We start from the raw sequence: 12,596 nt of genomic DNA on the forward strand, positions 1-12,596 counted from the left end.
CCTGTGTCTCAGGACAACTGGGGCCGGGTGGCAAGAGTGCCTAGTCCGGACTTTAAATGATATTGTGGGACTCGTGTGATGGAGCTCGTATAGCTCACATCCGCTATTGAAAATGGCCGAGCTATGAGCCCCAGTTTGGGAGGGAAGAAGGGGAGCAGCACAGACCACTGACACCAGGTTATGTGAAAAAGGTTGCTTTATTGAAACAGGTGCACATTACAAACAACAACCTGGGCCTTTGCCTTACAAAACTACAAACCTCACTATACAAGGTTGTTCACCTACGTTAAGCTACCCCCACCTCTAAATGCCCCCCACAACAACTTCATTCTTTAACTGTGTACTTGCTCCAGAGCTGATCAACTGCAACTGATACCTTAAAACTCCCCTTCTTCTTTTCTACAACTATTAACCTCTAACTGACTAACCTTCCTACATGACCTTTTAACCTCCAGGCGTGAACTTGACTACCCGTTCCAATCCAGCCTTAATTGCCGCTGTCAACAATAATAAACTTCAGTAAACCATGGCAACTTCTCACTAACTGCCTCTGCACCTGCTTCAAAGCGACAGACATACATAGTTAACCCCACCGCACACCTGTTCCTAAGTCTGCCAAATAAGGGCTGGGACATGTAAGAAAAAACAATCCCCCCAACCCTCTAATTAAAAGGGACAGGTGGGCCAAAACAGAATCTAACAGATACCAACCACCATGTCACCTAAACAAAATGGTGGCTGGTCACCTCAAAATGCCCGGCTGTATTCCCCTTGGGATACTTACGAAGCCCAAAACACATAAAAAAAACCTGGGCAGTCGTTCAACTGCTCCACTTCCCAAAGTACATGAGGGCAGACCTCCCTATGGTCGGCTGCCCCCAAATCCCCATAAGACCACAGGTTTGGCATAAATGTTCAAGAACCTCCTGAGAAGATATGTGCATGAAATGTATTAAGAATTACTTGGAGATGTCTGTTTTTTCTTGTACCTTATTGCATCTCAGACCACAAGGAGAATAGGTCTTCCCAGCCAGGCAGCAGAAGTTAACCCCACACACAACAAAGCCACCAGGGGACATCTCACCATACAATGCCATCAGATTTCACCCTGTTCCAGTTAAAGTAACAACTCACAACAAATAACAACATATTTTTCCTCATCATTCATATTGTTACCTATATTTTGACCACCATATTTTTGTGTTTCATTTAGGTCAGCCATTTGACCCTCACTTTCATATCAACAGCAGTGTTTCAAATGTTATCTGTGCCATCAGTTTCGGTGATCGATTTGACTATCAGGACCCAGAGTTCCAGCGTTTACTTCATTTATTTGATGAGATTTTAAAGCTGCAAACCAGCGTTTCAGCCCAGGTAAGCTGCCGTCATATTTAGCTTGTGTATGTATTCTTTTTAACAAGCAGTTATCTACCTGAAGGGTAGCTTCAAACAAATGCTTTACACTGGAAGCTATGAATTGGATAGAAGAAGTGCTAAAGCAGCATTTATTATGATCTAGACATTCCAAGTAGCCCAATGATTCATTATCATTACTACAGAAAAGGCAGCAGCATTAAAAGGTCATACTTAACCCCAAATTTTGGTGAAGAGTTTAGATTATAGTGGCTGAGTTCTCGTTCCAGATTTGGCACTTGAACAAAACATATCAGGTGATTAATTGAAAAATCATGCAATCTGCCTCAGTTTGTACGGTACTGACTGTGCAGTGCACTATTCCAGATTCATATTCCGATGAGATCCTAGCTTTTATATTCCAGTGTCATGTAAAATACTTCATTTTCATAATGCTCAACCATGAATAAAATGTTCCCCTGAAAAGCTCTACTCTGCATCTTGGAGCTAGCTCCACACTACATCAATACCTAATTCAAAGTAAATAAAAAACAGGGGTTTGGCAAAGCTGCAGAAGTTTGAAACTCTTAACAGTAGGTCTCAGATGGTAGATAAGAAAAGTTACACCATTTAGTCAGTGACTATGGAACATGTCCAGTCCCTTGTTATAGAGAACCACAACTGATTCCCCTCCCTCCCCCCAAAAGTGATAGTCTCTTTCTGAAAAAAATAAGTCAGTGGTTCTCCTCTCTGACAGCTGAATCAAACAATTGTTAAAGATTTTCAGAAAAGCAGACATCAATGACATATATGAGCATAATACCAACATTGCCCTTCTACAAGACTGCTATCATAAAGGCCTTGCGCTGGATTCCAAGGTAGTCTGCTGCTCTGCTGAGACAAATTTAAAAGCAGAAGTTCCACAGATGTGACATTCTGGATGGCTTCAGATATCTAGATACATTAGCAACAATTGTCTTGCTGCAAAAGGTAGACCGTGTTTACCATAAAGGTTAAAGTATCTACCAGGATATGTAAGTTATTGGTATGGGAGGTGATACCTGGCACTACCATAGCACTTCATGTTGCATTTCTAAGTTTTGATTTTGATTCCGCTTCCATCTCTCCTAACTAAGAGCAAACGTTTTGACTGTTAAGCAGATGTCTGTTTGCTGATGGTGGTTTCACTTAATTACAGACCAGGTATTTGTTTTTCAGACCTCTAACCAGAATCCTAAATCATTACTCAGTTACTCATGCAATTTGTCCAATTTAATAACATGCATATTACGTTCTCCCAGCAGAAGCTTAGGTTGAATCCAAGACATTTACAGGTTGTATCACATTTCCCTATACCCTACCCAATTACTTATAAGTGGCTGTGACGGAAAATCAGCAATGCTTTGTGGATTATATGTAGTATCCTGGTTGTCTCCAATACCTGGATGTCTAAGCTGATACCTGGAATGCTGAGAATGAATGATGAAATAGAATGTTGATATGTACATGGAGTAGAAGCTAGGAGATCGGACAGTTGGTGGGAAAATGAAACTCTGACAGGGCCTACTGTTGTTGCTGTAGCCTAAGGGCCTAACATGAAATAGAAATCCTACCACTTACCATTGTGACCTCAGAATCATGCTAGAACATCCTGCCCTCCAACCTCAACATTGTGGCAAATAGTTGTTAAGGACCTGCTTGAAAATGCTTCAAGACTCTGGTTGTAATTGGGAGCAATTACTGTCACAGGAGGGCTGTCATGAGAAGGAAATTGGCCCGGTGACCATGGAGACTGTTTTGGGGCCGCCCAACCTCCAATCCTGGAATGACTTGACTCTATATGTACATGTGGTGTAAATGCCCTAAAAGAGTCAAGTAGTGGGAGATATTTAGCAAACGCTTAGAGATGGGATTAGACAGAAACATTAAAGTTATGTGGGGGGGGGGGGGTTTCGGGAGACCAAGCATCGCTTAAAAATAAACTTCTGTTCTGTATTGTGGGATTGGCTTTTGTCAGATGAAAAATAGTGTGATTGTGGGGTCGGAAAACAACAGTAAGAGTTGATGATTGGCTTCTAAATAAGGACTGGCGTAGCATCACTGGAAAAGAAATGTATTTGAGCAGGAGATGTTTGCAGAAGTGTCAACAAAACTGGGCAAAATGGTGTGAGATAGAGAACTTGGAGTAGCATACTGTATATTATCATATAGTATTAGTTCATAAGGGTCATGGAATATGGGATATAAATACACAGTGGCTGCTGAGAAGCACATAGGCAGACTGCTCTGTACCAGTTGATGTCAAGGTTTATCAAAACAGATTGCCATTGATTCTCAATCAGATGTCCTATATTTCACAATACCATATTGATCATGCATGTACCATTGTGTAAGGTGGTAATGAGATTTTTCCCGTCTTTTATGACGACTCTACTTTGTGTATTATACTATGTGTATGGTTTAAAAAAATAACAATAAAAAAATACTGTTAAACAGGCAAGGTTGATCAGTCCCTGGCTGTTTTTATGTGCTGCTCCATGTCTCGCAATATGCAGCTGGTGTAGCAAATGCCTATAATTTTACAGCAAATTTAGCCTCTAAATCTTGATGATAACCTCCAGCAGCACTGTAACCTATGGGACTGTACAATGGCAGCAGAAAATGCGTAATTTGGCTGTAAGTCTGTTTAAATGAGATATCTCCTCCATTTCGCAATTCAAAGCCACTACGGCTATGGTTTTTTTCTCCATCGAACTGCATCCCAAATAAAGCTGTAGCATTTACTCTGAGGACTTCTCACTAATGACATGTTTCAGTTTGCTGTCAATATACCATATTTCTAAATTTAGAAAAGCATTTCCTGTAATACCACTGCAAATCTGGAAAATATGGATTGTCTTTAACTGGTGGTGTAGGGAGTGGATAATTATTGTTTGCTTCTGTGCTGGTAGCGTGAGCGTGGTGGTGGTGAAGTTCATGGTTTCATTTGTAATAGTGCTACTGTAACTGTTGTGTGCAGAAACCAGTTCACTAATTGCTTGCATCTGAATTATCTGTCTCTTCATTTCATGCAGCACAGTTCTGTTGAGGATCCATCTCTTGTATTTAAGAAGCTTATCATCTGAATTGGGGACAAAAAAGACAGTTCAGATCTGTAGCATAGATGCACCTCAGCTGCACAGATGGACAACTCTGAGTCTAGTTTGATTCTCCTCATCTTGGTATTCGAATATGTCCTCAGTATGCTGCTTACCAGAGATTCAAAGTTCTTCCTGTTTCGGAATTACCTTCTCAGGACTCTCTGGTCACTTAGAACATGACCCCCAAAAAATGTTTGGCTCATAGATGTGAGTTACTGCTGCCTCTGGCTTTGTAGCATTTTCAAAAGACATTGCAATGTGGAAAAGCCACCTGTTTAGTCACATTCGTCTGGCAAGGCAAAGTCTTTAAGGTATTTTTATTGTTCAAACCAGATAGAGTAAAACAAATACAGACTCACATTTCATACAGTCAAAAACTCATGTTTATGGACATGGTGGCAAAGATCTTTTGCTTTTTTCTACCTTTTGTAAAAGCTTCTGGTCTTTAAAGGATGCCTGTATTCCACATAAACTTTGTCACATATGCCTATTATCCCATCAGTCTTTCTTTTCTTTTCGGTAATCTTAGATTCATTCACTTTTCAAAATAGGGCCTGTGACATGGAGCTTGATAGAACACTGACACTCAGAATGTAGTGAGGTCAGACAAGATTGTTGGTGAATAAGAACATTCGGAGCGAGTGACAGTTGGACAGTGTTGACGTTGGGTGAGGTGCCAGAATAAAGCCTGTCTTACCTACTTGTCTTCCGTTCATCCTTTACTGAACATCACAATTTTAGTGATGATCGATGGGATTTGAAACCGGGAACCGGAGATGCACCTCAACAAGGCGACACCTGAGACTGGCTACAGTTCCTGGTTCTGAACAAGCTGCGTGGAAAGACCTGTGTGTAGTGTTCCTTATTATTGTTCTGGGTTTGTTATACCTTGTCCAGATATACTTTGTCCAGAACCAGAACAACAGTAAGTAATGTAGAGTGTGCTGTGGGATTCCATGACGGGAGTTCCATGTCAGTTGCAAGCGGCTGAGGAGACACGGAGGCTGTGTAATGCCTATGTGGGCATCTCTGTATGATGGAATTAATTTACAGTACCTCAACCTTGGTGTGGAATTTTTCTTTGTATTATCATACTTTAGATGGCGATGAGTAGCAGAGCTGCCAGAGAACCCGCGTGTCCATCAAACAGGACGGAGAGTTAACCTCAAGTACTTTGTCAGGGCTTCTGCCCTTTCCTAAACTTCATGGGCCGGCAGTAACTGTTCTTTGTTCTATTGTCGTGTATCGTTTGAGCCGCTCTCCTCAGTCTCACATTTTTCTGGCACATAGGCCATCAGTGCGGAGCCAGCAGGCACAGCTACGCTCCTGCATTGTGCGTAGTGCTGCGTTCCACATGCGTTTCAGCCAAATCGGACATTATCGAGGAGCAAGCGAGTGGCATCACATTTTTGTTTGGTGCGCATGTTTCTTTGTCTTGCTGATTACCTTAGCAATGCAGATGCTATTCAGTTGCTAAGATACAAGCTTCCCGTTCTTCGCAGATGCGCACAGCTGTTACGAGTACGACATGCTCTTGCGTAATGTCGACGGAACGGTTGATGACGTGTGAGTTCCTTCTGGCTAGCCTTTCCGGATTTTTCGCCGATGCACACTGCTTTGTACATCTCGTGTGTAATACGTCCTACAATGAGCCCTGGAAGAAGGTAGTCTCTTATTAAATATTACTCGCCGACGCACACAGCTGTTTTGTGTGTGTGTCACTAACCGGAACTTATTCTTCACTAGTTGAACTACGATTCGCACAGGTATTTATTTTATAGTGCGCATCTTTTTTTTGTTTTTTTGTTACTGCATGTTATGCTTAACATAGTATCATGCAAAGTTGGATTTTGCTAGCATGATTATAGTGTGATCTTATACTATGTTCTCTAATTGGCTGTTTATTAATCTTAACTCTGAATTTTCTTTCATTTACACAGTATTGTTTTCATCACAGCATTTCCTTCCCAGTAGTAGTCTTGGTGGACTATGCAGTCAGTGAATCTTTCTCCACCCTGCTTGGAATCACCAGGAGAGCCTCCTGTAGGATGGAAAAACTGGTTTGATGCTTTTGACACCTATTGGGGTTTCAAGATTTTGCCATGAACGGAAGAAGTTTTTACTGTTGCATTCCTTGGGTTTTGAGAGACAAGCTTTTTTAAGCAGTTACCCAATATAGAAGAATCTGAAGTGCAGCAATGCGATGACTATATAGAATGTGTACAGAAATTGGAAAAACGTTTTTATGTTTAACTTTGTTTTTACTGACATTCTGCAATAAGGAAACCACATATACATCTGTTAAACCTGTACCCGAGCTGCCCAGCCCTCCTGGGCATACATTTAAGCAAGGATCATCTGTGTGCGGACCTTCCGATGTCCATAGGGTACTTCTTGAGGTTGTTACCTGCTGTAGCGTATCATGAGGTTTTCCCTACACAACAATGTCAAAGAAATAAAAGAACATCAACAACCCCCCACACCTCTCCCACCTACGAACTGGTGTGCTTAGGGCCTATCTCAGTTTTGGCCAATATGGAGGTTAACATCCAGAGTTCCAATCAGGGAGACCTGTGTGGCTCATCTGTATCTGTGAGTCGGAGAAGGCGAAGATATTTCGGGCAGGTGACTTCATTCATTTCGGTAGCCAATAAGGACACTAGCAGCTGCCAAATTTCCCTGAATCCCCCTGCGGAGTTAGTGAGGGAAGCATGGATCCGTTCCATCCCCAAGGTGTACCATAATCTATGCAGCCACCCCGTGTATGTCAGTCGTTTCTGTCCCCCCCAATGTGATAAGATGTTTTGAGTTGCTTCCCCTAGGGCCAGTCCCATCTGTTTCCCCTTCTAGACTTCAAAGGGTAAGTCAACGGGTAAGGCAGTCCCAACACCACATAGGCTGGCAATCTCGGTATTTCTGTCTCGAATTGTCGGTCCACGCCATCTAGTACCTTGGTTCAGTAACCTGTCAGCTCCTTACAGTCCCATAACAAGTCCACCAGTGTTCCTTCCTCACCGCATCCCCGCCAACAAGTCAGGCTACGGTCCGGGTTCCCTTTGATCAATCATACAGGCGTCAAGTACCAGTACGTGGCTATCTTGACAGCGGATTCCTGGCTAGGGGTGTTGCGTGCCGTGTGGTTGGCCCTATAATATATGTCTTTCCACTCCTTCTCCCTAAGGTCCCTCCCCAGTTTACTCACCCATCTTTTCTGGCCGGCAGTGGGCTGTGGAGGGGCTGGCGGGACAATATGTCATACAATTCAGAGATCATTTTCTTGTCAGTATGTTTTGTCACCAGCCTCTTTTCCTATTTTGTCAATGTCCTACTCACTTTTGGCTATACCTCCGGCTGAAGAAGCCAGTGGCAAATTTGGAGGTACTGGAACTGTTCTGATTCCGGAAGGTCATAGACTTGTCGTACGTCAGAAAATGGAAGTATCCCCTCCAGGTCAAATAAGTGCCCTGCCACTTTGCAATCCATCTCTCGCCATGCCGCAAATGCCCTTTCATCCATCCCTGGTGTATACTCCTGATTATCAAATAAGGGAGTCATGGGGGAGGGAAAGGATGTCAAGCCTCGGCTAGTGGCCACCCCATCCCAAACTCTCAGCAAGGTATTCCTTATGGGCGAACCCCGGAGATTCAGTGGCCTATTTCCCCCCTTCAGGAAGGGGACTTTCCACAGAGAGAGTTTCGCCAACGCCCTGTCCTGGAATAGCCACCTCTTTTTGGATTCCGGTCAACTCCAGTCTACTAAGTACCTTAATTGAGCCACTCTAAAGTATTCCAGCATATTCGCAATCCCCAGGCCTCCCTCATCAGGTTGCCTATAGCTTAGTTCCCTTTAAGGGAACTAAGCCCCAGCCCATACGAACTGCTGTATCGCCTGCTGTAGTTTGTGGATAGTTCCTGATGGGGGCCAAACCGGTAACGTTTGGAATAAGTACAGTGCTTTGGGAAGGATGGGCATCTTGATAACTACGACCTGTCCCAGTAGCGAAAGCTGGTGATGTTTCCAGTGCTGTAGTCCCCTAGTGACCTGAGCGACTAGTTTGGAATAGTTTAGCGTGACCGTCTGTAGTATGGACAGAGCCAATTCAAGCCCCAGATATGGGATTGACTACATTGCCTGTATCCCTGCATAGGGTTCCCTTCCTGTCCCCGACGTCCCCCCTTGCTGGTCCAGTCGGAGAATCATGGACTTCCTGACATTTACCCAAAAACTAGAGACCTGTCCAAAGGACTCCAGTTCTTGTAAGGATGCCGGCACCGATCGCTCCGGCGCCTCCAGGGACGCAATGATATCATCTGCATCGAGACTCACGGAGTGTCTTTCCCCGCCAAAGGGGATGCCCAGAATATCGGGGTTGTCCCGTATCTTCTGCGCCAGCGGTTCAATATATAGCGCGAAGAGAAGGGGCAATAACATTCACCCTTGCCTCGTTCCTCGTTGAATCTCAGAAGGACTAGACAATATCCCATTCACCCTGATTGTCGCTTTGGGCGCGCTGTAACAACTTGTCACCCAGGCTCTGTACTGGTCTCCGAGGCCGAAGTAAGCTAGAGTTTTATCCCAAAAATCCAAGTCCACCCGGTCAAATGCCTTTTCGGCATCCAGCGACAGCAGAAGGGCGTCAATGTTTGTGCGGTGGGATTTGTCGACGAGATGAAGAATGCGTTTGGTGTTATCACTACTCTGCCGGTTGTGAATGAATCTGTACTGATCCGGTTCGATGATGCCCGGCATCGGTGGGCCCGGCTTGGCCGCTAAAAGCCCAGTGGACAGCTTCAAGTCAACATTAAGAAGGGACACTGGCAGATAGGAGCCGCAAAGGGTTTTATCCTTCCCGGGCTTGGGAAGCACCATGATAGAGGCCACCAGAATATCAAGAGGGATTGTCCCAGGTCTAGTGAAGGAGTTAAAAAGCTGCATCAGGAACGGAGCTAAGAGCTGGCAAAAAGATTTATAAAAACCCGCCCAAAAACCATCCGGACACCGCGATTTCAAGAGCTTGATGCGGGAAGTCACCCCAAGACCTTCCTCCATCCGAATCGGAGCCTCTAGGGCTTCCGCCCCCTCCTTAGTTAGTGCTGTCATGTTTGCTCCTTGTAGGTATGTGTCTATGCTGGGGCCTGGGCGTGTATCCCTCTGGTAAAGGGCAGAGTAGAAGTCTTGAAAATCCCTCACAATCTCGGCGTCCCCTTCCACCACCTCCCCTTTAGCATTCTGGAGAGACTGGACCTTCGTTTGCTGGGTACGGGCCCTGAGTTTACTCGCCAACATAAGCCCTGTCTTGTCCCCCCCGATATAATAGGAGTGCCCGAGCCTAAGGGCTGCATATTCGGCCCTATCCAAATCAAGCCCTGCAAGTTGGGCCCATGCCGCCTTGAATTGGCGCCAAACTCTAAGTGCACCGGTCCTGCTGTGCACCCTTTCCAGCTCTAGAACTTGAGCCGTGAGAAGTTCCCGTTTATCCTTATGCTCTCTATTCTCAGCTGCAGACATGGCGATCAGTTCTCCATGCATCACCGTTTTGAGGGCCACCCATAAAGTGGGTAGGGAAATGTCAGCAGAGTCGTTTAGTTCTAGGTAGTCTGTAATACATTTATGAATCTGTTTCGTCACCCCCTCTTAGTGCAGCATGCTTTCCCGAAGTCGCCAAGCAACCCTTCTGTCTATGTATCAGGGGTACCCGAAGAGTCACAGTCATCGCGTTGTGGTCTGAGAGTGCTGCTGGGATGATGTCTACATTACCCACTAAGACGTTCAGTTTGGTCGTGCCGAACAGGTAGTCAAGTTAGGCATAAGTATGGTGTGCATGTGAATAGAAAGAAAATTGAGAGGATTGTGGGTGATGTCCACCAGTCCTCTAGATTGTAGCCAACTTCTCCCAGCATTAGACAGTGCGCCCATTTGGGCGTATTGGTGACTGGATCTGCCTAGTGTGGTATGCATGACTAAGTTCAAATCCCCATCAACCAGTAACCGCCACTCTTGCGTGCTCAGGACCACAGAGAGAGCCGCTGTCAGAAATTTCTCCTGCCCCGAATTGGGCACGTAGATAGATCCCACCACGAGTGGCGATCCCCCTATCCAGAGCTTATAGGCTAAGAGGCGACCTTTAACTTCAGCCACTTTATCCCCTACCCTCCCAGCAAATCACTTAGCGACTAATATGGCCACTCACGCGTTTTTATCTGTCGTGGAAGAAAAGAATTGTTGGGGAAAGGCCCTGGACTTCATCCAATGCCAATCTTTTGGGAGGAGATGAGTCTCCTGTATGAGACACACATCTGCCCCCAGGATCTCCAGGTAGAATAGTATGGATTTACATGTAATAGGGTTGTAAGACCCTTCACATTAAGGGTGACTACTTGAAGTGTCGAGTGTGGTATGAGGTCGTAGTATTACCTATCTGATTCGCCCTTGGGATGCTAATCCCCTCATATGTGTGTGTGTCGTCTGCTGCCGCTGCTCTAAGTGTCCCTGCATCGAACTCTTACCATGGAGCCCTTTTTTGTAGCACACTAGTTCCCCCCACCCCCTCCCTAACCCCAACCTAGAGTCCCCAACCCCCAAACACTGTCCATTGCTTGCTAACCAAGCTGTCTTGGGATGCTGTATCCTTGAAGACCGTCTCCAGAGCCACCTGCCGCTCTTGCGCCATGGTTGTGGGATCTGGCCCCAGCACATAATCAGGTGAGCGTCTCCGCACGACTCTCTGCCTCCTCTCCCTAGATGGCCTATGTTCCCGACTGGCTGTTTCTTCTGGGCTATGGTACTCCAGTCCTAGAATCTTGCAGGCGTCTTGTAAAGATCTGACCTGATAAAGTTTACTGTTCCATTTGAAAATCAAGCAAAATGGAATGCCCCCAGTAGTAGGCCACCCCTTTTTCCCTCAGGTGCGCGGTCACCCCCTTAAACTCCTTCCTCTTCTGCAGAGTGATGGAGGCCAAGTCTTGATAGAGAGCTATTGGATGCCCCAGATACTTGACCGTTTGCATCGCCTTGGCCTCTCTTAAGATGCGTTCTTTGAGGGGAAAGTCTGGGAGGAAGGCCAAGGTGTCCGACAGAGGAGCGGGAGCTCTTCTTCTTAAGCCCACTCTGTGTGCTCGGTCGATAAGGATCTCAAAGTCCGGCGGAACTCCCAGGATGTCGCGGAACATCCCCTGCAGATACTGAACCATGCCGGAGCCCTCTACGTCCGAAGGAACTCCCTTCACGTGGATGTTATTCCGCCTAGAGCAGTTTTCGAGGTCCTCAGTGTGTGCCTGCAGGTCTATCTCCTGTTCCTGCAATCGAATCACCTCTTGTTGGAGCTGCACCACTTCTTCCTCTCTGGTCTGCACCTGTTCCTCTATGTTGGCTACTCTTTCGCCAATCGCATCCACATCGCCTGCCACCTCGCTTTTGAGTGTCAGGAAATCCTCCCTCAAAGTATTAAAGAGTGTCTCTAGGAAGGAGCCAGTGATCGAGATGTCCGCACCCTCTGGTTCCAGATGCAATTTCGCTGTCGGGGGCTACCAGCCCTCTTTGTCCCCAGACTGTGGGCCTTTGGACAGCATATCTTTCCGTGTCCGGTCTTTTTTCCCTCTCACCGAGGACATGTCTGCAGTATGGGGCCAGAGTCCAGGAGTGGGCTGCTCACCTTTGCTCCCTGGTCTACTTCAGGCACCCTGCTCCCCCAGTATTCCTAGGCCGCTATCCCGTACCGCGCTCGCCAGTCGATGTGTCTGGCTGGAATACCGCGACTCCAGCTGGTGCGTCCGTTGCCCTCTGGGCCTGCTCGACCCACGCTGGGACCTTAGACCTCCCGCATCCCCCACCAGTTCTGTCCGGTTCTCCACCTGGGCCTTGAGCTCCAGGAGGCCAGACCCGTCACCTCAGTGCCCCACTTCGTCAACTACCTTCCAATTGAGTGGGGTCTACTCTGACTGTGGGGCCAGTCTCTTCTCTCCCCAGCCCCCCACCTGTCAGTCGGTAACTCTGGCCAAAATGCCGTGAGGTGGGGCCCCCAGCAATGAGGGTCTCTCCATAGATCGCAGATGCCGCGCTGCCGTCTTGCGCTGCTAGACCTCCCCCCCTTGACGTCTCCACGCT

At 46.3% G+C, this 12,596-nt stretch overlaps 1 pseudogene across 1 annotated transcript in view; it reads left to right on the forward strand.

Annotated features, from left to right (window-relative positions):
* LOC146834874 (cytochrome P450 2J2-like) overlaps positions 1-12,596 on the forward strand; it is a 194,586-nt pseudogene that overhangs the window by 64,834 nt on the left and 117,156 nt on the right. The window contains exon 4 of the transcript XR_014960087.1: positions 1,214-1,374. The product of XR_014960087.1 is annotated as a cytochrome P450 2J2-like (transcript). The remainder of the gene's footprint in view (positions 1-1,213; positions 1,375-12,596) is intronic.

The sequence above is a fragment of the Triturus cristatus genome, chromosome 4_2 (genome assembly GCF_964204655.1).
Source record: "Triturus cristatus chromosome 4_2, aTriCri1.1, whole genome shotgun sequence".
NCBI lineage: Eukaryota > Metazoa > Chordata > Amphibia > Caudata > Salamandridae > Triturus > Triturus cristatus.